The sequence below is a fragment of the Macrotis lagotis genome, chromosome 4, assembly GCF_037893015.1.
Source record: "Macrotis lagotis isolate mMagLag1 chromosome 4, bilby.v1.9.chrom.fasta, whole genome shotgun sequence".
Taxonomy (NCBI): Eukaryota; Metazoa; Chordata; class Mammalia; order Peramelemorphia; family Peramelidae; genus Macrotis; species Macrotis lagotis.
Window position 1 is genome coordinate 258,348,872 of NC_133661.1, and position 26,861 is coordinate 258,375,732.

Sequence of the window (26,861 nt, forward strand, 5' to 3'; positions counted from 1 at the left end):
CAACCAACCTCAGTCCCAGAGGAAAGAGAATGAAACACACTTTTGTGCTCTATGTAAAAAGGTGGAGTATTATGAAGTAGAAGATTGTAGATGAGTCAGAGTTGTTACAGTGGTTTTTTTACTTGTTTTGACTTACAAGGTGAGGTTTAATATATATGGGGCATGAAGAGTAAAATGTGTCAAGAATTGATGAGTAAACACAAAAATCACTAATAAATTTCTAAAGTTTAAAATCTTGTCAAGAAAATCAAGTGGAAAACATGTGAAATTACTTTGGACAGTAATGGAGATTAAAAAACAGTGGGATTGATTATTTAATATTAACATTTACATTACATATAAAAATGACTCTTTTAGCATTTTAAAAAATTAAATGCCACATTTTCTCACTCCCTCCTTCTCTTCTTCCCCAAGCAATTTAAAAAACCCAAGAAAAAATAAAGTTAAAAAAGTTTCAATTGTATTTAGTTCTTTTTTTCTTGGAGGTGGATACCATTTTTCATCATAAAATTTTCAGAATTGTCTTGGATCATTGTATCGCTGAGACCAGCTAAGTCATTTACAGCTGATCATCATACAATTACACTGTTATTGAATATAATGTTCTCCTGATTTTGCTCACTTCACTTTGAATTAGTTCATATAAATCTTTCCAAGTTTTTCTGAAAGTATTCTGCTTGCTACTTTTAATAGAATAATAGTATTCCATCACAACCATATATCCCATATTCCACAACATTTTTAGCCATTCATCAATTGATGTATTTCTCCTTGATTTCCAATTCTTTGTCAACACAAAAGAGCTGCTACAAATATATATATATATGTATATATATATGTATATATATATGTATATATATATATATATATTAACACAAAGATCTTTTTTCTTTCTTTTTTAAAATCTCTGGTATACAGACCTAGTGGTGTGCTACATCAAAGGAGATGTGCTGTTTGATAGTTCACCATACATTGTAGTTGCAATTTTTTCACATGCCCTCCAGCATTTGCTCTTCTATAATGGTAGCCAATTTGATAGGTGTGATGTGATATCTGAATTGTTTTAACTTGTACTTCTCTAATAAAAATTTATTTAGAGTATTTTTCATATGATTATGGCTTTAATGTGTTCATACAAAAATTCCTTGTTTACATTTTTTGTTCGATTATCAATTCAGTTCTTTATATATTTGAAAAATGGGATGTTTATCAGAGAAAGTTGTGGTAAAATTTTTTTTCAGTTTGTTTACTGTGTATTCCCCACCATCATATTCCCCTCTTTTATATCCTTCTTTCTCTTTCTTTTCATCCTCTCCCTCTTCAAAGGTGTTTTGCTTTTGACCACTGGCTCCCTAATCTGCCCTTTTTTCTATAAGCATCTCTCCCCTTACCCTTCTCCCCAATCCCACCACTCTTTCTCTTCCTTTCCTAATTCCCTGAAAGGAAAGGTAAGATATAGTTCTATATCCAACTAAGTATGTGTGTTATTCTCTCTGTCTGGCTATTCATAGACTCTGCTGAGAGTAATGGGTAAGCGTTGTCTGTCACTCCCTCCCCCAATATTCCCTTCCACTGTAAAAGCTCTTCTGCTCCTCTTATATGAGAGAAAATTTACCCCACAGATATGATCGTATCATTGTCAGCTCATCCCCACACCCTTTCTCTATGTAAAACTGTTCTAATAAAATTAAAGTTCTTAGGAGTTTCAAGTATTTTCCCATCGAATGCTCTTGTTTTTTTCCTTCATGTTTACCTTTTCATTCTTCTCTTGTCTTATATTTAAAAGTCAAAATTTTTTGAACTTGTGTCTTCTAATTCAAAATCCAAAACTATTTCCATAAGACTATGTAGGAATCATCCATAAATAAATGACAATAATGCCAAAGACAAGATATCTTATTCATTAAAGCACTACAAAATCTGGTTCCTTTCCTTTACTATTTTTGGTAAACATCATGGAGAAGGCAGAGTAGAAAAGGAAATATGTCAATGGTTAGTGTCAAGGAAAGCAGAATCTCTATTGGGTATCTTCATTTTCTTCCTCCTGTCTTATTTTGTTTGTGAATTTGTTTTTAGAATACATTTTAGAATGCAAATCAGAGATCCACTGTTTACCATGTCACTTGTGTCCCAGCAACTCCAATTTCTGAATGGGTTAAATAAGATATTGTTCCAGGAAGAAGAATGTCATTCTTGAATTTGTTCACTGCTTTTTGAAGATTATTGAACAATTCAGTTATCCTGTGGGGGGGGAAAGGAGTTTATTCACCACATTCTTGAAAAAGTAGCCATTGAGGTCAGACTGAAAGAAACTGACAATGTGGGCCTTCTCTGGTTCCCCGGAACAAGTTCATAAAAGCAACCACAGGGATGATTAAACCATCTCACATAACCTGACTATGGAGGACAAGGTGGTTAGTCCACAAAGGTAGCATTAGAATCTATAGGCTTATATTCACATTTCTTGACTAGTATTAGATCTATGAAATCTCTAGGAGAAATAAGTTTCATGACAGTTGATGGTGAGAAATAAGTTTCATGACAGTTCTGGTTACAAAGAGATTGTCTTTGATCACTTCAAAAACTTGGAATTCTTTCACATTATTGTCCCATTTTGTCCATAGTCCATTATTTGCTGGTGCTAAGAATTTCCACATTCAATATTATTCCTTTTCCTTTGTTTAGGTTCTCAGAAAATTCTGTAGAAGACCTTCAAGAAAATGTAACTATTTTGCTGTTCTGACACTTTCTCCATTCATTCTCATCCATCCAGTAGAGAAGCATTTTCTCTGACATGAAACCAGACACCTTTGCTGCCTGAGCTGGGTCCATAGCAAGAAAGGAAATGAACTTGGCAGTACCTGAAAGTAAAATTTTCTATTCAGTTCTGGCCTCTTCATTAAATATTCATTTCTCTCCTGAAGGATTATACTCAGTTTTGCTGAGATGGTGATTCTTGCTTGCAATTCTAGCTTTTTTTTTTGCTCTCCAGAATATCATATTCCACACCCTCTTATCCTTTTATGTAGAAGCTACTAAATCTTATGTTATTCTGACTCCAACTCTGTAATGTTTGAATTTATTCTTTCTTGCAATATTCTCCCCTTGATCTGGGAGCTTTGAAATTTGACTATACTATTCCTGGAAGTTTTTCTTTTTGGAATCTTTTCTAGGAATGATTAGTGGATTCTTTCAATTTCACTTTTATTCTCTGGTTCTAGAATATCAGGGTAATTTTCTTTGATAATTTCTTGAAATATGGTATCTAGGCTCTTTCTTTGATCATGGTTTTCAGATAGTCTAGTACTCTGTAACTGATCTGTCCTCAATTCCAGTTAAATTATTTTTCCAATGTTTTACATTTTGTTTGATATTTTTCATTCTTTTTTGTTGATCATTTCTTGATGTCTTATGGAAACATTAACTTTTTCCTTGCCCAATATAATTTTTAAGCAAACATTTTTTTTGATGAGCTTTTGCACTTCTTTTTCCATTTGGTCAGTTGTACTTTTTAAGGAGTTCTCTTCAGTGAATTTTTTATACATACCTTTCCATTTGACCAATTCTGCTTTGTAAGGAGTTTTTCTCCTCAGTGAATTTTTTTAGTCACTTTTACCAGTTGGTCTTTTTTTAAGGGATTATTTTCTTCAGTATTTTTGGTGCCTACTTTAATCAAGATGTTGACTTTTTTAAATGATTTTTTGGTATCATTCTAATTTCTTTCCCCTATTTTCCTCTACCTGTCTTACTTGATTTTTTAAAAATCCTTTTGAACTTTTTTTAGAAAATCTTTTTGGGCCTGAGACCAATTCATATTTTTGAGGTTGTATATGCATCAGTTTTGACTTTGTTGTATTCTTTTGAATTTATGTTTCATGTCACTAATTTTTTAAAAATGTTATTTTATTTTTTCAATTACTTGTAAAGAGTTTTCAACATTCATCTTTTTGTAAGTTTTTGAGTTCCACATTTTTCTACAGTCTTCCCTTCCTTCCCCCTTCCATGACAGTGAATAAATTGATAAAAGTTATACATCTATAATCATTTTAACATATTTCCATATTAATCATATTGTGAAAGAAGAATCAAAACTAAAATGAAAAAGCATCCACCCATAAAATAAGTTTAAAAAAGTGAAAATAGGATACTTTAGTCTGCATTCAAACTCCTTAGTTTTTTCCCTGAAGATAGATGGCATTTTCCATCACAAGTCTTTTAGAATTACCCTTTCACCAACTTTCTCTGGTTAAGATCTTATTTTGTAGTTTGCTTATTTCTCCAATCTATTTCTTGACTTTTAACTTTATGTTAAAGTTGGTCTCTATTCCCAGGGTGAAAGGGTAATTATTCTAAATTTCAGGGGGTTTTGGTAGCTGTTTTTGGAGCTAGTTCTGGGAATCTGTAAGTTTTTAAGTTCTGCCCTGTGCTCTAGTCTCTGAATAACAAGCACTCTTTTTTGATCGTAATTATGACCCCCATGGCTGAATATTTTAATGTTCCTCCTCACTCTGGGACTATGGTGCAGGAAATGCAACAGAATCTTGTACCCAGAGATAGCAAAAGGTTGCTTGTAAAATTTAGGGGATGTCAATCAATTGGGGAATGACTGAATAAGTTATGGTATATGAAAATTATGGAGTGCTATTGCTCTGTAAGAAATCATGAATGGGTGAACTTCAGAAAATCCTGGAAAGACTTGCAACATTGTGAGATAATCAACTATGATGGACACAGTTCTTCTCAGCAGTTCAGTGATCAAGGTCAATCCTGAGAGACCTATTATGGAAAATGTTATCCACATTTAGTGAAAAATTATTCAGTCTGAATGTAAACCAAAAGCATACTATATTCATTTTTTGAATTTTCTTTTATGTTTTTTCTTTCTCATAGTTTTTCCCCTTGGCTCTAATTCCTCTTTCATGACATGATCAATATGGAAATATATTAATCTTGATTATAAATGTACAACCTATATCAGTTGCTTGTTGCCATGGGTAAGGGGAAGGGAAGGGAGGATGGTAGAAAAATGAGGAACCCAAAAGCTTGCAAAAGGATAAATATTGAAATCTATCTTTGCATGTAATTGGGAAAAATAAAATAAAGTGAATTTTTAAAAATGGACCAAAAAAAGATTCATTGAAATCTCCTTCAGAGCAGTTGTCTAATTCCCTTACCCTCTATGAGCTGAGAGCTCTGGAAGTCATCTCCAAGGACTGTTGCTGGCTTGTCAATGCAGCCTGCCCTCCACACTTATCCCAGTGAGACAGACCTTTCTTGCCCACCTTCTATGTTGTCTTGAGCTGGAAAATTACTCCTTCCTATCCTTTTGTTGGTTCTGCTACTCCAGAATTAGTTTTGAGGTGTTATTTTAAAGTTGTTTGAAGGGAAATTTTGGAGAGCTCAGGTGAGTCCCTGACTTTACCCTACCATCTTGGGGAGTTATTATTTTAGAAGAGTGAAAATTTGTTCGTTTAGTTTCCTGTTAACCTATTCTCTCTCTTAGAATGTTTTATTTTTAATTGAAGAAACTTGGAATTCTTCTTGCATTTACTAAAATACACACACACACACACACACACACACACACACACAACCAAGATTTGTAGAAAAAGGCAACTTTTCACAAGATTTAGTTGTAAGATTTCCTTTCATCGCCCTAGGTACCATAGGACAGCTGCTGATATTTAGCTATGTTTTGCACCAGCAGTTTTAGCATTTGGGAAGTTAAATTCATTTTTCCCCATAGCATATAAAGGACCTGAGGGTAAAGCCAGTGAAGAAAACAGGTGTTAGAAGACTATGTATTGGAAGTAGTTACTCAACTAGAATAGGCACTTAAAGAATATGAAAGGTTCACATTAACAAGGAAATTATATGGACCTCAAATAAGAATATGATTTTTAGTTACTCAAATAATATATTATAATGAATTTTTGGATTTCATATTTCCATTTTATCTAATTTTACTCCCTTTTAACAAAAGAAAAATGATTTCTATTATTTCAATGCTTAAATGATTTCAGACAATGTAAACACATTAAAGTAGAAGAACAAATTTACATTTTTTGAAATGTTCTGAAGTTAAGGACATAGAGACTTAGAAGCAAGCTAATTTATAAAAGTTCCACAATTATTTTATATAATATTTGCATCTGTGGTAAATCAATTATAGTCCAAAATTTTGAGTTAGGAATATAATTAAACTGATTAGTGTCATAGGATAGAAATAAAAAGCAAAGTTTGTGACAATTGCCCTTGACTAACCCAGAAAGGCACATTTAAAACATAATGCCTTTGTTCGGTCAATCTGCTGCTTTCAGGTCAGGTGCAACCTGTGGTGTGGCTGAAATATTTCAAACAGTCAATCACAAATGTGTCATTTGACCTGCTGTTCTTCCAAAGAGGTATGGAAAATGTGTTTCTTGCTGAGATAACCTGAAATCAAATAAACATAATCTCTTTAATTCATTCTAAATAGTTCCATATTTTAAGCCTAAATACAATAGAACACAAAGCTTCTAGATTTAAAAAAGAAAGTTTTTGTGTGTGTTGTTGTTTGTTTCTACTTTGTGTTATTTTAAGACTATAATTCACTGTTAAAACTAAGTGGGCCACTTTCATTCTTTGTAGACTCAGAAGTGATCATATTCCTCAAATGGATTATTTATAAATAAGTGTAGCTAATATGTATGTGCATGTGTATAAAAATATGTCTATATTCATAAACACACAAACATATCTGTATATATGTATGTTTATATGCATACATAAATGCAAATATACATACAACTCGAGTAAGTACAGGTATATGTTATGTATAATAAATATTCTCTTTCACATTTTCTTTGACAATAAATGTGTATATATAAATATATAATATTTATGTATTTATGTATATATGTGTATACATGATAGGCAAAGAGAAGGCTTTAAGTAAGGATTACAGTCTGTTGAAAAGTATTTTCTCATGCAAAACTGGTTCTGATCCTTCATTTTTATTTATTTGTAATAATGGTGTTCGTTCAAGTTTGTAATAACACCGACACGAGTGAACAAAATTTACTTTAAGTATTACACATATATTACTCCCTTCTCTCTATAATCTTTAAATAGATTATCTCTGAAGGGGAAATCTAAACACTTTTTTGATTTGGGAAAAAGGAAAAAAACCCAAAAGACTTGGCTAAACCACAGCTGGGTCAGGGGTTCATGATGTTCTAAGATAATGATTCTTGTTTGTTTGTTCTTGGCATGGAACACTACCTTGGATAATGGAAGAAGAAAGTAGAGTGTGATTTCTCTTAAGAGGAGAACTGTAAGATTTGGAATGATCATGCAATGTTCTATTAAGGTCCTATGCCCTTAGGAGGAAAGAATAACCGTTTGCCCAAACAAGGAATCTATTTTGTTATAAATTTTGCTATAGCAAATCCAGTGAACTCAAATACTTTACTGTGCTTGATGGCCACTAGAGTATGCTCTAGTGCCACAGGTCCCAGATTAAAAAAAAGAAAGAAGGAAAAAAATGGAAAGATTTTTGAATCATAGCACAAATAGACCTAAAAGGAATTTTTAGGATTAGGTTGTTGCAACCTACAGGATAAAGAAGAGACAAAGGCAGTCTCATTCATAATATGGTAATAATATATCAGGTGAACAGTCAAGTGATTTTGCCTGAATTTACCTATTCAACTAGTGACATTGAATAGTGACTTTGAACAGTGAGAAATATTTGACCCTGGACAGCAATTGTAGAAAGGAGATCCTTTCATTTCATCAATGATATGGGTGAACATATCCAGCACTCAAACATGCTGGGCAGGATTTGTTCTTATTACCAAGTGAAAGTTGAGGCCAATGGCAAAAATCAACTTTTTTAGTTTCACTATAATTTTTTCTGTCTTTTGTTGTTTCTGCAGGTTACCAATGTGATGAATTGATTTTCAGCAGTAAAGACTCTTCATAAAGATTTACAGAGTATTATGTAAAAATACTGTATGTTTTGAAGCTTCAAAAACCTTCAAAAGCAATCTATGAAAATTTTGGGGGAGATTAGCAAGACCTGTGAGTAGAGAGCATATTGTACATGTCCCAAACAGAGCTCATCATCTTCTCCCCAAAACTGTCCTTTCTTAAACTTCCCCATTGGGGCAGTTAGGTGACATAGTAGATAGAATACTGACCCTGGAGTCTGGAGGACCTGAGTTCAAATCCAGCCTCAGATGTTTAATAATTACCTAGCTGTGTGACCTTGGGTAAATCACTTAACCCTATTGCCTTTCAAAAATACAAATAAATAAATTTCCCCATTACTATAAAAGGGAACCACCATCTTCCCATTCACTCAGGCTTATGACTCAAGTGTCAATCTTATCTCCTCACTCTCATTCACCAGACAAATCTAATTTGCTCCCAGAACTTGTTTCTGACTTCACTGTATACTTCATGTATGTGCCTTTCTTAGCCATGTACATCAGGACTATATCACCTCTTGCCAGACTATTTCAATAACTGATCTTTCTGCCTCAATTTTTCCCCTGCTCTCTAAAATTGCCAATATGAATTCTGAAAAATAAAATGTATATCTGACCATAACACTTCTTTACTCAATGAGCTTCAGTGGTCTTCTATTATCCCCAGGATTAAAAATAAAAGTCCTCCATTGAGAATTTTATGGTTACATGTGCTCTTTTCTACTTATCCAGGTTATTTATGCTTTTTATCTGCAGACACTCTATGAATCAATCATATTAGTTTACTTGCAGTTCCTTACATTTAACATTCCTCTTGTCTCCATATCTTTGTACTGGTTATTTCTAATGCTTGTCCCCTTATCTCTGACCCTTGGTTTCTCTGGTTTATTTCAAACTTCAGCCTAAAATCCTCTATTATGCAGGGCAATTTTTCTAGTGCTCCCTCTCCTATATACCTGAGCAACTAATTTCTTTCCCTATTAGATTACATTCTATATACTGAATATATATATAAGTTTTATGCCAAGTTTTTTACATGTCATCTTCCCTGTTGGAATATATGTTTCTTGAGGGGAGATACTTATGTTTTTCTTTATGTATGTCTTTAGCATAATGCAAAACACACAGTAAGTTGTAGTAGTCATACAACGGGTATTTATGGAGCTTAATTGAATTGTTTCTGTGAGCCCTTATTGGTCCTAGAACCTTCAAAGGTTACTAAAGAGGTTCCAAACTCAAAGCCATCAACAAGAAAGTTTCAACAAAAAATAATCAAATTAGTGATGAAATTGCAAAAAAAAAAAACCCTAAATTTACAATCAGACAAGTTTGGGGTTTAAGACTTGCTTCTGCCAATGACTACCTCTATAAACTTAGACAAATCACATGACCTCTCTGGGCCTAATTTCCTTATCTGTATCATGAAGTAGGATTAAATTACTTCTAAGGGCTCTGTTAGGACTAAATCTATGATAAAATGATCCTAGATATTGGACTGAATAAAGTGAACCTTTTGATTTTGGATGGATTTATTATTTTGTACATTTTGACATGCCAAGAGAATTCTTCTTTTTTTGATTAATAAGCACTGCTCATGTGCATAATACCATATTTATATTTTCTGTTTTTAATTTTAACATGATATGTCAGTTTTAAAGAGAAAAATCAATTCTTAACATCATATAGAATTAATAGATTATTAAAAACATTTATTTAGCATTTACTTTGGGCAAGGTCCTGTGCTAAGCATTAGGGGTACAAAAACATGGAAGTGAGATACCCCTTTTAAAGGGGAAAACTATAGATGATAGGGAAGTTCTGGTCAGAGAAGTCACAGGCAGTCCTAGGGCAATTGAGGGCAGCTACGTGGCACAGTTTATAGAGCACCTGGCCTAGAGACAGGAATATTCTGAGTTCAAATCTGGTCTCAAGTATTTACTAAATGGATGACCCTGAGCAAGTCACTCAACTTTGCCTAAGTTTTCTCATCTGTCAAATGGGCTGTAGAAGAAAATGGCAAACCTTTATCTTTAACAAGAAAACCCCAAATGGGTCATGAAGAGTCAGATACGACTGAAACAACAGAACAACAAAGGGAATTGATGTGTCATTACCATGAATGATAGTGTTAATTGGATAACTGTTCTCAGAACTTAACCTAGAAAAGGGGGAAGAGACAGTTGTGTATAGCAGCACTGGAAAGAGATGTCTGGTGAATGGCATGGTAAGCCTGTGGTCAGGAAGACAAGATGGCAGTTCACTAGTCAGAGCTCAAGAGCCACAATAGTGAGTTCTTCAGGTCCATACAAAGAGAAACTGGAAATCAGGTGGCATGACATGAAGAGGGCTAGGAAGTGGTGTTCATCTTACTTGCAAACTACCCTAATAAAGCCTAATAAAAGCTATTCTGTGTATTATTGTTCTAACTAACGGACAACTCCCATTCATGCAAAGTTACTAAATCCCACCATAACCTTGTTAATTCTACTGAGACACAAATAGGAAATTTGTGTCCCAATGTGGTGACTCCTTTGAGCAATGACTTTTGGAGGTACTAATGAGTGGTGAAATAACTTGGATATCTAAGAAGAAAAGGAACTGCAGTATACTTCAGTTCAGAATGTTTGATTTTGCATCAAAGGGCCTGGGTTTGCATTTCAGTTCTGCCAAGTGTATGTCAGCTTAGGCAAGTTGCTTCAAATCTCTAGGTATCAAGTTTTTTCATTTGTAAAATGAGGGAATTTAATTTAATTCAACTCAATGAGCACTTATTAACCCCCTAGTTTGTGCCAGCCATTGTGGTAGGTATTAGGGAAATAAGGATGAAAGCAAAATTGTTCCTAAATTCAAGGAGTTTAATATATACACAGATAAATCAATACAAAGTAATGTGGCAGGTTGGGGCAAAGGGAAGGAGAGAAGCAATAGTTGCTTAGAAGATATCCGAAAAAAGATTTTGTGAAGGAGATAGCATTTGACTTGAGTTATGAAATGAATTAGGGAATCTAAGATGGAGAAGGAAGCAGAGAGAACATTAGAGCTTATGTGAGGCACAAAGAAGGAAGACAGAATCTTGTAAAGGACAGCAAGAGGGTAGTTTGGTTAGGATAAAAGTATGTGAGGTGAATAGAAGGAAATAAATCTTGAAAAGAAAGGCTAGCAAAAGATTTTTTTTAGGTTTTTGCAAGGCAAACGGGGTTAAGTGGCTTGCCCAAGGCCACACAGCTAGAGTGTCTGAGACCAGATTTGAACCCAGGTACTCCTGACTCCAGGGCTGGTGCTTTATCCACACCACCTAGCTGCCCCTCAAAAGATTTTTAGTAGCTTCAAAAGCCAAGGAAAGGGGTTTGAATATGATACTAGAGGCAAGTCACTGAACATTTTTATGTGAAGGTATCACATGGTCAGGTTTGTGCTTTAGGAATATCAATTTGGCAGTTGTGTGGAAAATGGTTATATGAGTGGAGGGTAGTTTAGAGGAAGGAAAGAATGGTACTGGAAATGAATTTGTAAGATATTGCAATTGCCCAGATAAGGATGATGAAGGTCTCAACTAGGCCATTTGAGGGGAAAGGAAGATAGTTGTGAGAAATGTTGTGAAGGCAAATTGAAAATAACTGTAAAGTATATTAAACTCTGGAGTGAAAGAAAATGAGAAGAAAGAGTTAAGGGCAACTGCAAGGTTGCAAATATGAGTTCAGAAAGGATGATGGTGCCTTCAATAGAAATAGGGAAGTTAGAAGGAAGGTGAGTTTTGAGGGAAAAAAAATACAACTTGTATGTTTCATCACCCTTAGTAAACTGTGAGTTCCCTATGGACAGTAACTTTTTCATTATATCTTTGAAAACCTCTGTACCTATCTATCAACAGTGTCCTGCAAATGTGAGTTTAATAAGTTGCATTGATCTGTATTAGAAACTGTCAGATGATCTAACTAGGTTGAGCTTTAATACTCTTTCTTTGCCTCTGCCCAGTGTACTGTGGTCTCTCACATCATTCCAACAAGAAGTGCTTTTCCTGCCTTTTTGTCTCAAGTATAAAAAGTCATAGTTATGATTCTGGTATTAAGACACATAGTGAAATAAGAGAACTGATTTAGGAAATAGTGGATGTATGGAACTAGGGAATAGGAATCAAAAATGGGAGTCAGGATACAAATGTGTCTCATGGTAGGAACATGAATAAAGATCTGAAGTCTGAAAAAGATACAACTTTAAGATTAAATATGTGTATGGGAAATTTTATTTTATAACCCTGGCAGCAAGACAGCTATTTATGTATAAGGGGAGATGGAAGCCAGATTGCAATGAGCTGAGAAGAAAGTGAGAGGTAATGAATTAGGGGCTGTAAGTGTAGACTACTCATTGAAGAATTTTGAAAGTAAAAGTCAAAGAGACAGGAAAATACCCCATAAGAGACAATAAGAAGACAGCAGAGTTGTGCAACAATGTTTACTACTTCTGATCCTAAATTAAAGGGTTTAGGTTTGGTCTTTTTATAAAAAAAAGTTTTTTAAATTCTTAAAAATCTAACATATTGTACATGTAATGAATGTATAATGTAAAAAAAAGAAATTTTATTCTGAAAATGTATTCTATTAGATGATACATCAATTTTTCATTCTGCTCATTACTTTACTTCAATTAATTTCCTTTCCAACATTATTTGATCAAATTTCAAATATCTTACAGTGCTTCTCTGTCTTTAAGTATACTTTCTTGAAAATATGCATCAATATTTGTTACATTGTTTTTTTATTAGTGTGTGTGTGTGTGTGTGTGTGTGTGTGTGTGTGTGTTGTACATTGTATAATGCATGCAAAGATACTACCTGCCTGCTTCCTATTGCCAAAAGGAGTTTTAGAGCAGGCTTCTGGTCATACTATGATTCAAAAGACTCAAAAGTTTGAGTTCCTCTAATTGGCTGCTCTGATACAAGCAGCCTTTCCACTTTCCTGTCCAGCTTTTAATAATGCAGACTATTTGTGAGCCTCATTCCAAATTTCCAATGGGAGAGGGATTGGCTGACCATACTCCCACCTTGATCTCCATAAGACTATGAGTACATTATGGAGAGCACATGTTCTGTGGGTTAGGGATCCCTCCTTTTCTGAGTGGGTAATCGAACAGTAACCTCAGGATGGACATTGTCTAGTGATCTTATGAGTTCAAAAGATTAGGAAGTCTGTGAGTTCTGCCACTGTTATCCTTGGAGGATGGCAGAGGAAGTCAATACATCAAAGAAAATGGCCATAAACAAGAGGTCAATCAATCAGCAGATAAATAATGGAAGTGTTTGGATAATGTGATACCCAGGTGAAATGTAAAATACCTAATTACTTATCTTGGAAAAACTGCATTCTATCCTTAATGAGATTTAAATATTAGCCTTCCACTATATTGTGATGGTAGTTTTAAGTTTATTTAATCCTGTTAATGTCAACTATCCTTGTTATTTCACATTTCTTTTGTATGTGCAGGAATAAACTACCTCATATCCAATTCATTTTGTGCCTTCAGTACCTTTTATCCTGTTTTTAGAGAAGTCCTGGACTTTTGAGTTACCTTTTAGTTTACAATAATTAAAATTGTCCCTGGGGTAACTGGGGTGAGGGACTTAATGAGTCAATGTGTGAAAGAAAAGGGAAGCTCTTTCACCAGAGTATAGCCTTTCTAGGAATAAAACTGGTCCAAACTCCAAGTCTTGGTAGAGAATAGAAAATGGACAAGTGCTTCAGCCCCTCTGGTTAGATAGATTTGTATGTATGTATGTATGTATGTATGTATGTATGTATATATACATATATATATTATATATGTATTTTTTGATCAAGAAATGTGATTGCATTAGTATGGAGAACTCATGTGGTAACTGCTTCTATCCTTCCCCTACAGATAAGCAACTCATCTATAACTCATAGTCATATGTACATGTAAAGATTTGCACACATACCTATAGATGTGTGCTATATAAGCATTTATACATAAATACACATATATTTTGTGTGCATAATGAATTTTAGAATTTAAAACTGGTAAGCTCATCTAGTCCAGTTCTCTAATTTTACTGATGAGAAAGAAAACTAAGATTCAAAAGTTATCATTTAGTCTTTTTATTATATTCCTGAAGTTTTGCAGTTCTTTTTATCTCTTTTCTTGTTTTTTTTTTCTCAAGGCAATGGGGTTAAGTGATTTGCCCAAGTTCATACAGCTAGGTAATTATTAATTATGGCTGAGGCCGAACTTGAACTCAGGTCGTCCTGACTCCAAGGCCAGTGCTCTATCCACTGTGCCACCTAGCTGTCCTGGGGCACTTTTTAAAAACAAATCTTTATCAATAAGACAAAATCTTTCTTTTTTTTTTTTTTTTTGCAAGGCAAATGGGGTTAAGCAGCTTGCCCAAGGCCACGCTGTTGGCAATTATTAAGTGTCTGAGGTCGGATTTGAACTCAGGTACTCCTGACTCCAGGGTCGGTGCTCTATCCACTGTGCCACCTAGCCGCCCCAAAAATCTTTTTCTATGATGTTCCTTGATGGATGGTCTAGATCTTATCTTGCCTGGAAGCAATAGAATGCAAAAACGATTTCTTTAGGACCTTTCAATCTTATCAATTTATAGCATCATAATTTCCTATTTCCTAATCAATCTGATAGGAATTATTTCTAATATCACTCTGATCTCCTTTACCTTAATGAATATTAATTACTTCATTTTGCTACAGTCCTTGAGATTAGAATGCAAAATGTTATTGACAGGTAGATGATTAGAAGTATAAAAATTTTCTATTAACTAGGTCAATTTTCCAGGTAAAAATTTTATTTATGTTTAAATCTTTAGCATTTTATTTTCTCCAGTTACTTTAAAAACAATTTTTAATTTTTTTTTAAAACTTTGAGTTCAAAATTCTTTTCCCCCCTTCCCTATTTCTTCTCATTAAGAAGGCAAGCAATTTGATATAGATAAGTGTATAGTCATGTGAAAAATTTCCACGTTTGTCATGTTGTTGAAAAAACAAACCAAAAAAACCTCACCCCAAATCTCAAGAAAAATATATTATAAAATAGTATGCTTTAATCTGTATTCAATCAACATCAGTTCCTTCTCTAGGGATAGTTAGAATTTTTGTTGACTTATCAAGCTTTTAAAAATTCCTCCCATCTCTAAAATACACACACACACACACACACACACACACACACACACACACACACACACACACACACACACACACAAACACACACACAGACACACATACACACAAATTTGATTCTTTCTAGGTTAGGTACCAAGGTCTTACTTGTATAATAGAAGGTATTTGGTAGGATCAACGTCTTATATGCTTTTACAAATATTTATAAAATATTGTTCTTTGAATGTTTGATAGAATTCACATGAATCCTTTTGATCCTGAAATTTTTTTTAGTTCATTTACTGCTTAATAAAATTCTTTTTCTGTGATTGGGGTTTTAAATTCTCAATCTTATTATTTCCTGGTTTTATAAATATTTATACATTTCACTTATGTTGCCAGTTATAGTTGACCAAAAGCTTCTAATAAGTATCCTTTATTTTTTCATTTGCTATGAATTCTTTTTGTTTTTTTAGTTTTTTGCAAGGCAAATGGGGTTAAGTGGCTTGCCCAAGGACGCACGACTAGGTAATTATTAAGTGTCTGAGACCGGATTTGAACCCAGGCACTCCTGACTCCAGGGCTGGTGCTTTATCTACTATACCACCTAGCCGCCCCTGCTATGAATTTTTTTTCCATTTTTGACTGGTAATTTTGTTTTCCTCTCTTTTAATCAAATTTTCATTGTTGTTTTAGCCAGCCATGTATGACTCTTTGTGAGGTTTCTTGGCAAATATAGTAGAATGATTTGCCATTTCCTTCTTAAGCACATTTCACGGGTGAAAAAATTAAGGTAAACAGGATAAAATGAATGGCCCAGGGTCACATGGCTACTATTGTCTTGAAGCAGGGAATGGAGACAATGCTATAACCTTTGAAGATTTTTCTGTTTTGTGAAGGGTGCTCTCCATTCTCTACCACATTGAACTCAAAAGTCATGCCCTTTGGAGCAGAAAAGGTTTAGCACTTAGGGTGTAGTATGTAGAGCACCACCCATGCACAGAAAGTACTGTCTTAGTCACTCCTTGCAGACTGCCCTTGTGACACAGGCATTGGAGAAAACCTAGAACCAGTTGCTAAACCACTCCTTAAGTACCACCCTTGGCCCACCCACTGGAAAGGAGCAACTAAAGCAGTGAATTTCTCCTTCCTTTTTTTGCTTTTGCTTTTCTCCCTGCAGTCTCCATCTGTCTCTCTCCTCTCCTCCTCCTCCTCTTGGGTGCCCTGGCCTTTCCTTCTTCCTTTTATCCTCTAAGTCTCTTCCTCTTTTTTCCTTTTTAACTTATTTTTTCCCCAGCTGGTTCTCCTTGCTATTCTCCCATTCAAGTTCTCTCTGTTTCTTCTCTTTAACAATATAGACCAATTCCATGTGGCTATATCTGTGTTGACTTAGGCTTCTCTTTTTATTCTCTCCTCAGCTTTTCTCCTCTTTTCCCCTTTAGCTTGACCATTTCTTTCCCTGGCTTGTAACTATCAATAATGCCTAGTTCTAATCCACAGGGTCTAATGTGGCTGTTTCATTTCCTTTCCTCTTTCCTTTAAAAACTTTAGCCTCAACTCTTCTTATCCACCCGCCCTTTAATTAGTTCAACCTCCTGTTGCTCTCCAAAGAGTTTAATTTGTGACCTATTTGTGGCTACCTATGAACTTTATGTAATAACTTATGTAATATGATGTTTCTGTCACGTGTGAACTTTGCAATAAACCTTGAATTAAAATTTAGCTTTTCTTAACTCCAGGGTCAAGTGGTCTATCTGTGAGTTTTTCACTTAGAACAAGTTCTCTTTCTCTGAAGTCATCCCATTTTCTTGTCATCAGTCTGAGGCTGAATTTGAACTCAGATCATCTTTTTGACCGAAGGTCTAATGCTCTATCCACTGTACTACCTAACTGCCTAAAATGGTTTATCCATTCTAGTTTTTTTTAATAGCACTATTTTTTTGTTAATTCAATGATATATAAATTTTCCTTTTGCTTTTTTTCTTCAGAATTTTGATGTTGGTGATTTTGGGGGGGTTATTATTGTATCTATTTCATTGATGTCTTTTCTCTGTTATTGATGAAAGTGTTTAAAAATGTAAGTCTTGCAAATTTTCCCCCAATACTGCTTTAGTTGCTTCAAAAAATTTTGGTATGTTACCTGAAAATGCTAAATTTTGCCCTTTAGAATATATGTATCAGGGTGGCTAGGTGGCGCATTGGACAGAGCGCTGGCCCTGGAGTCAGGAGTACTTGAGTTCAAATCTGACCTCAGACACTTAATAATTACCTAGCTGTGTGGCCTTGGGCAAGCCACTTAACCCTTAAAAAAAAGAATAGAATATATGTATCTATGTATTTATGAATCTGTTAGCATGCATATATATCTATATATGTATATATCTCCTCTTAATTAGAACACATTAATAATCATAAAAGGTGAACTTTGTCTTTAAAGATACAAATTTGAATGTAACTTAAACATCTTTGCCTACTTTTCTTATAAGATAGCAGTTAGGCTTGGAAGGGAGAGAATTCTCATGCTTTGAAGGTCATTAGCATAACTGATGAGGCATTCCTTTTAATGGGATGTCTGTCCAGGTCCTCTGCCCCATCTTGAGCCTCATCCTATATTGGGGTTGCTCCCTTTGGACAAGTCCGAGGTGGCTTTTCTGATCCTGCCTTCTGATAGTCAAAACATATAAAAGTCTCATGAGTCCTGGAGCCTAGGACTCTATTTTGGTAGGGTGTTGCTTCTCTAACCAGGTCTCCTCCACATGCCTGCATAATCTGCAAGCTTAGAGAAATGTCAGTATAGGTATAGATAACCTACTTTTCCTTTCCCTATTTCTTAAGTCCAAACTCTGGAGTTTAATGTTTGCTCCTCATGAGGACGAACTCTAAAGATTAACACATTTAATCTAATTAAAAGCCCAAACTCATGGAGGACCCTTTTTTTGATGATGGAAAAATGTTGAATGGTCTAGTCTAGGGTTTGAAGATGTGAATGAATTCACTTAAAAGACTGATTCTTGACCCATTAGTATTTAGGGACAGAAAGTTTTATTCTGTTAAAGTAACAAAGTAAAGGGATTAAAAAGCAATGGTAATTTAACAAAATAAATTAGGAAAGTAAGGACAGTTACAAGTATTGCAGCTGGGCTGACCAGCAGTGGTCAGCAGGAGTAAGCAGCATAGAAAGCAGCATAAAGAAAATTAAGGACAGTTAGGTCTTGTAATTGTTAGATTTCTAAGGGAAACTGCTGGAGTTCCTCAAGAAAGTAGCATTTTGTTAAGGTAACAAAGTAAGGGTATCAAACAGTAATGGAAATTTAGCAAAGTTAAAGGTGAAATTAGGGGTAGTTGCAATAATATTGTAATGGAACTTCTAACGGCAGGGGGATAAGGCCAGAATCTAAATAGGATATGTACTGGGAAAGTGGTAATGGAGGAGTCAAGGACAGTGCTAGGGAGGGAGTAAAGAGTAATTCATAGCCTGTACATATCATGAAGGGTGAATTTAGTGTCTTCAAATAGCTTGTGTGGTAGACAATAGGATATGAGTCTGGGCAGATTTCAAATGGTTTTCATAGCCCTGAAAAATGAAATGGGAATAGGTTCAGTAGTTCAAAGACTTTTTTAATTCTTTCTGGCTATAGCAGGGAGTTTTGTTGATAGGGGCTTGTCTTATGCCTGGGGACAGAGTCCTTGTGCCTAGTCCTTGACAGTGGGTAAGGCACTTTACTGAGGTTCAGTCACCTTATCATTTCAAGTCTCATTATTGCCATTATTTTAATGGTATTTTTCTATCATTTTCATTATTTGCGTTCTTCAACCCACCAGTTCTTTAGGTGATTTATTTTTCAGTTGACTTGTAATCCTTTTTTATTGAATAGAATTTTTATTTCATTGTAATCAGTAAGGGATGTATTTAATACTAGTTTGCTACATTTGCTTATGAGGCTTTTATGCCTTCATTTTTAAAGGTGTAATGTATAACTTAGAAATATGAAAGCTCTTTTCAATTCTCATGGAATAATCAGTAGAAGTTTAAAATCCTTCTAAAATTCTATTCAGGTTCTTGACTTTTTTATTGTTTGGTTAATTTGTCTCATTTTGAAAGGCATTTAAGATCCCCCACAATTATAGTTTGCTATTTTCCCCAATAATTCATTTAGTTTTTTCCTTTAAAGTTTTTAGACGTTATATTGATTGGTACCTTTAGGTAAAGAACTGAAACTACTTGGTTCTTTTCAGTAAAATGAAGTTTCACTATTTCTTTTAAATTTTTGCAGGTGTCTTGTCTGAAATCATTATTTCTACCCTTGCTTTTTTTAAAAGAAGATTTTTGTTATTGTTTTTCAGTCATATCCATCTCTGTAAACTCCATTTGGGTTTTTTTTTTGACAAAGATACTGGAAGGGTTTGCCATTTTTTTCATCAATTCTTTTTACAGATGAAAAACTGAAGCAAACAGGGTTAAATGACTTGTCCAGGGTCACACAGGTAGAGTCTGAGGTCAGATCTAACCTCAGAAAGTCTTCCTGACTCCAGATCTAGCTTTCTATTCACTGTACCACCTACCTGTTCTTTGTGAAGTTAGTTGAGGCTTAAAGGATTTTGCTCATCATTGTGACTATTTTTTGCCAAGTTTCTTGTAAAAACATAAAATTGGATTCTATTTTCTAGTGTTTTCTTTCATTTTATAGTTGAGTTAATCCTGTTCATGTTCAGTTATGATCATTTATTATATACTTCACTTCCTTCTATTATCTTATAGTTTTTTCTTTGTTCTCTACCCTGTTTTTAATCAGTTTGTGGTTTCTTCCTTCAAATTTTTCTCCTTGATTGCTTTCAACATTTTTTTCTTTGATCCAGAAACTGATTTTGGCAATATCATTTCTGAGTTTTAAATTTGGAATTTCTTGTCTTTGATCAGTAAGTTTTTTATTTTCATTTTGCCCTTTTGTTCTAATATATCTGTATAATTTTTCTGATTTCTTAAAATATCTTTTCAGAGATTAAGCATCTTTTCTCCTTTTAATATTTCATTATTCACTGAAAATAAATATTGTACTCAGTCTGCTTATTAGTTCATCAATGGTAAGTCATGAGATGGGCAGTACTCTTCATCAGTTCTTTGGAATTATTTCCTAAAATAATGCAATCTATACTTTTGAGGGAGGGGTTGGGGGGGGAGGTTTCATAAATTTTGAGCAATTCAATGCCTCTTAAATTATTTTTGTTGTTTTTCTAATAAGTTATTTTGTGTGTATTTTTCTCTCTCTCCCTCCATCCCCCCATTTCTTCAATCGTTTTACTTTGTTTTAAAATTTATTATCTCATAGGATCATTAACTTCTGTTTGGTTTCTTTTGATTTTCAAAGAATTGTGCTACTTGGGTCAGATTTTATATCTCTTGAACTATGTATTCTTTTTCTACTGCTATAGAAAATGTAATTCAAGAACTAAAGCTTTAACAAGAGCAGTGATTCTCAATTTCTAGCTAGCTAATTCCCTAGCTAATTCTTCATACACCTATTTCAGAATGTCATTACTTTTTCTATTTTCAGTGGGTTTTCTCTCATTTTCCTTTGTCAAAAGGGATGGTTCACTATGTGGAGAGAATTTGTCTCAGAAATTTACTGATACAGACAAAAATGCATCAATAAATTAATATCTAGCATAATTCTCTTTTATTAACAGAATCTACATTTTTCCTGGTTAGACTTTTTTTTCCTGTAGACTTAAGTGCAGTACATCACAATTATTATCTTTCTGAGGTTCTTTCTAGCTGCCTAATTCTCTGTGACAGTACAGTCATTAACTATTGCAAACACTATGCTATCAACTCTTCCCTGAATATAATTCTCTTTTCTCTCCTTTTTTTAGTGGGGGGATAAGGGAAAATATGTTTGTTGAAAGATGACCATCATTTTAGTTTCTTTAAGGATTGTGTATTTCCATGGCATTTAATAGTGATGACAGAAAATTCATGAATGAAAAAAGCATGACTGATGAAATTATTGTGAAGTTTCTATTGCAAAATACAAGGCCTTTGCTGTGAAATCATAAATGTTTTTAGAATAATTTGGTGAAGCTATATACATAGCTAACCAAAAAGTATTTTTTTCTGGTTGAACAGCCATAAACCAAAAGGCATATGCCTGGAAGTGAAGAGTATGTATACTTATTTACCTACCTGGCAAATGTGGGATTCTAGTAAGCAAAGTAACTTCCTGCTGAGGTATATGCACTGGCACTCTAGGATGAGGAAGCATATTACACCAATCAGAAGTTCAGAATCTCATGAAGTTGCTGGGAAAATGAAGATCCAAAGTGAATGTGGAGTTTCTCTTCCCATTCCCAAACAATTGTCTACCTCCCAGGAGAGCATAATAGGTGATATGTTGTTTCAGTGCAAAGCACTTTTTAATGTACACTCATGAATTATTTTTTAAAGCATTCATTGTGAGAGAAAATAATCTAAATAAAATTTAGATTGAAATAAAATATAGATTAAGTAAATAGATAGTATGTGATATCTATTTTCTACATTGAGAATCTTTTCTAAAAAAGTGATCCTGTTTAAAAGGAAACACTGAGACCTAAAAAATTGAGACCTAGAAAAGTGTGCTTGCCCGCTTTGGAGTCACACCCTCAATAGACCTAAACCTAGACCATAAGTCACCAAATCCCTTTTTGCCTCAGTTGGGGACACGTTGAAGAAGAAGACTGCAAGCCACCCTAGTAGCTTTGCCAAGAAAACCCCAAATGAGATCACAAAGAACAAGATACAACTGAACTAATAACAACCCCCTCCCAAAAAATTTTCCTTTATCTTAGATCATTTGAAACATTTTTTTTTTTGGATAGGGGGACTATCTTCATCTCCTTCAGGTATATCCTGAAGCAGAAACAGTGGGTCCAATGTTATGCATTGTTCAGTGACCTATCTTTAATAATTCCAAATTGTTTTCTGAATGAATGATACAAATAACAGTTTCACCAACAACTGCTAACTTCTCATGGTCAGTTAATTATTAATTATTTATCTTTCTCAATTTGGTGGTTACAAAGAAAAATATCAAAATTTTTTAAATTTCCATTTCTTATATTAGTAATTTGAAATAAATTCACACAATGAATGCTCAATTTTTTAAATTTTAGAGATGAACAGTATAACTATTCCCAACTTATAGATGAAGAAACTGAATCCTGGAGAAGTTCAGGGATTCACCCAAGGTACCATAGCTTGATCACAGAAAAAAGCAAAAATCAGAGCTTAGGGCTCCAGACTTTAAGTGCATAACTTTTTTTTTTTAATTAGGTTTTTACAAGGCAAATGGGGTTAAGTGGCTTGCCCAAGGCCACACAGCTAGGTAATTATTAAGTGTCTGAGACTGGATTTGAACCCAGGTACTCCTGACTCCAGGGCTGGTGCTTTATCCACTGCGCCACCTAGCCGTCAACCACAGCTTTTTTAAGGAAAGTTTCCCCCCCCCTCTAAATTATGAATTGTATCCAATAAATATGAACTTTTAAATAAAGGGAAAAATTATTGCATATAAATTGATAACTTCTACTAGATACATATAAGTGAGGGAGGAATATGCACCTCCTCACTTCTCCAGGCCCTAGCTCAGCTGAAATAGTCATCATGCCTATTGAGGTTTTAATGTGTTAACAAGATGTAACACTCTGTGCTCCCTTTCTGAGAAGCAAACAATTCTCTTTTGAGTCATGAAGTGAACAATAAGATTTACCGAACAAATTAGCCTTGCTAAAATGGTTAAGCCTTGGGCAAATTTCAGTTATGTAGTTTTGAAGGGGAACTAATCGACTATTTTAGGAGAAACTATATCCAGCAAGGAGTAGAAACACAAATACAGAGACAGTCACTTATAAAGAAGTAGCATCAAGGAGTATGACCCCTAGAAGCAGAAAAGATGCTCTATGGAGAGTATTAGTTTTTATGAATTCAGCTCAACAATTCACCCTGCAGAAATACTAAACCTTTGAGATACTTCATTAGGATTCTACAGAGAGAAAATATTTCAAGGAATTTTAATATCAAGATTTGTGAGTTGCCTTTTCTATACACATATCTCCTAGGTCCACTCTTCTCATGGATGCTCTGTGTATTAATGGGAGACTTCAGGTTCATTGACAGAATAGTTTTTATGAATTGTTCTTGCTATGTCATCTGAGAAAATACCTTTGCTAAGAGATAATTGAATCTATGGGTTTATTATTAATGGAACTACACTAGTGGGGGCTCCTAAGTTTTCATTTTCATTAGCATCTATCCACAGGGTACTTTAGAATCTTGAGGTAGTAGCCACATCTCTGGCAACCCAGCCTTTGGAATTTGAGTGAAAGGTGGAGTATAATCCAAAGAGTGATAAATTTAAAACAATAGAAACAATGGCCTCCTGAATTTTGGCTGCTCTCATCTGTGAAATTTTTCAGTGTTTCACTGATGCCCTTTTTATCTTTTGTTACCACTCCATTACTACTCACTAACCCATACCCCATATAGAAACCTTCCCCCTTAACCAATAAGAGTCAAGCAGAATAAATCAATATATTGGCTATGACTGTAAATGGATTCTGCATATTTAGTTCATTGCCTTTCTGCCATGAGGAAGGAATCATATTTTATTATCAGTTTTTGACTCCATCATAGTCATTATTTATTATGGTAAAATAACATTCCATTACTTTCCTATAATTTGTTCAATCATTCCCCAATTTACACTTCGTGCCATTTATACTTCAGCTTTATCTGTTCTAAAGTGAAATTTTGGGCTGTTTTAATTTGCATTTCTCTTATTAGAGATGTGGAATATTTTTTCATCTAGTGTTGAAAACTGGTATCTTTTTTTTTTTAGAAAAAAGAGCTTATTGACATCCTCTTATTTACATATTAGGAAATGGCTCTTTTTTTAATGTTGGGACCAATTGCGTATTTTGGACATTAGACCTTTGTATAAGAAATATTCACTATAAATTTTTTTCCTTGTGAATTTTTCTTCTACCTGAATTATGCATATAGAAGTTCTTTGATTTTTATTTTTATTAAAATTATTCATTTTGCCTTTTATTAATGTTTCTTCCTTAAGAATTTTCCTTCATCATAGTTATAAAGACATTACCACCTTTTCTTCTGTTTTTAATAAATTTAATATTGAAAACATTATTTACCTGTCATTTATTATAGTACATGGTGTGAAGATTTGATCTAAACCCAATTTCTGCCATATTACTTAAGTTTTCTTAGTAAATTTGTCAGAGTCAAATATTGGGATATATCTGAATGATTGGTATTATTGAGTTTTTACACATTATTCTACTATTCTGGATTTTTCTGCATTGTTTATTTTAAAATATTTCACTATTCAACTTTTCTATTTTTAACCAGTATGAAATAGCTTTGACAATTACTGCAAAATTTGAATCTGATAGTGTCAATGTAGCATTACTTTCACAATACTTTTTTTTTTGCACCTCTTCTTTAAATTTCTCCTGTTCCTTATTAGTTGTCCCTGGTAATTTGACTGACAGCAAGAAGTCTCAGGATCTTTATTCCTGAAAACATTTCAACTGTTTTAATTACTATGACCATGCCCCTAAATTGTATATGCAAAACTCTATTCATATAACTGCCAATTTTCTAGGTGTAGTTCAAGGTCCCTGTGGTTCTACTGGAACTACTCATTACTTTATAGATTTGGAATGCAATTCAAATTCACAATCCAAAAATTCTCACTCAAAATTTAACACTTATTAGTAAGAAATATTCCAGACATATAAATCGAATAAAATAATTACTCAAAACATGAAGCAAAGTAAATAACAAAGGAAGTTAATTAGATTGACTAGGGTGTTTGGTCACCCTTATTTAGGGATCTGTCACCTCTCCAAAACCTTCCTAAACTGTGATCTAGTGATCAAAGTTTATGCGATCAATCCCTAGGTGTACCATTCCCTCAAGAGGAAGACTCAGTAAATTTAAACTTTTGACTTGAATACTAGAAAGTAATACCCACAAAATTTTTGCTGTTATATCTTTTTCTGTCTTAGAGCATTGAGCAAGCACAATCAGGAGGACCCAGATATTAGGTCTCTTGCCATCTAGTCTTATAACTCAACCTAGGATCACAAAAACAAAACAAACAACAAAACATTAAGGGTATAAGGGAGGCAAAGTTTTGTCCCAGATCCTATTTAAAGGACACTGACATCTGTACTCCTTCAGTATATAGTATCTAGAAAATAAATAGTTAAAATAAGGAACAATCTGAACTAAAATAAGAAGTAACACTTCCTCTCCCAGGCAGCAGAACCCCATGTGAAATCTTTTCTAGATAGCCTCACCTTGCTTCTCTTCCCCTGGGAGTAGCTTTATCAGCAATGTTCTAGGGTTTTTTCTTCTGGTTAGGTGGTTCAATGGTCAAGATTACTGGATTTGGGAGTCAGAAAGACCTGAGTTCAAATCCTGTCTTATAAAATGGGACTAATAATAGCCCCTATCTTCCAGGGTTGTGAAGATCAAATGAAATATGTGTACAGTGCTTTGCAAATCAATCTTTATTAAGCACCTAATATGTACCAGACATGTGCCAAGTACAGGGAATATAAACTGCTCTCAAGCAGTTTACAATCTATACATAACAAATTATATAATATCTAGGAAATAAGAGGGAAGGAACTAAAATTACGATGGGGAGGGAAAATCTTCCAGTAAAAGATCTGATTTTAAGTGGGTCTTAAAGTCAGGGAAGTCTGCAGTCAGAGGAAGAGTATTCTAGGCATGGGGGACAGTCAAGAGAAAATACCTGGAGCTGAGAGGAGTTTTGTATTCTTGGAATAGTCAAAAGACCAGTGTCACTGTATCAAACAGTAAGAGGGAGTACATTTTGGGTAGTAAGGTGTAAGAAATCTGTAAAGGTAGAAGGGGCCAGGTTGTAAAGCTACTAAATACCTTATGGAGCATTTTGTATGTGATCCTGGAGTCTCATTTAGCACTAGGATGATGGTGGTGGTACTAGTGGGGTCAGTGATCAGACATAATAGAACCAATGCTGAAAGGAGGATGCAATAGAGGCAGACAGACTCACCATTTAGTTGTTGAAAATAACCAAATTTTTTTTATTGCTGGGGCTGCATTTATTTATTTTTTTAATTAAAAATTTTATTTGAGTTTTACAATTTTTCCCCAATCTTACTTCCTTCCCCCCACAGAAGCAATTTGTCAGTCTTTACATTATTTCCATGTTGTACACTGATCCAAATTGAGTGTGATGAGAGAGAAATCATATCCTTAAAGAAGAAACAAAGTATAAGAGATAACAACAATAAGATAGCAGTTTTTTTTCCCCTAAATTAAAAGGAATAGTCCTTGAACTTTGTTCAAACTCAACAGTTCTTTATCTGGATACAGATGGTATTCTCCATTGCAGAGAGCCCCAAATTGTCCCTGATTGTTGCACTGATGGAATGAGCAAGTTCATCAAAGTTGATCATTGCCCCCATGTTGCTGTTAGGATGTACAGTGTTTTTCTGGTTCTGCTCATCTTACTCGGCATCAGTTCATGCAAATCCCTCCAGGCTTCCCTGAATTCCTATTCCTCCTGGTTTCTAATAAAACAATTGTGTTCCATGACATATATATATATATATATATATATATATATATATATATATATATACACACCACAAACAGGGTTGCTAGGAATATTTTTGTACAAGTGATGTTTTTACCCTTTTTCATCAT

At 34.2% G+C, this 26,861-nt stretch overlaps 1 pseudogene; it reads right to left on the reverse strand.

Moving 5' to 3' along the window:
- Positions 1–911: 911 nt before the first annotated feature.
- Positions 912–26,861, reverse strand: part of LOC141522430 (stAR-related lipid transfer protein 5 pseudogene) — a 33,674-nt pseudogene continuing 7,724 nt past the window's right edge.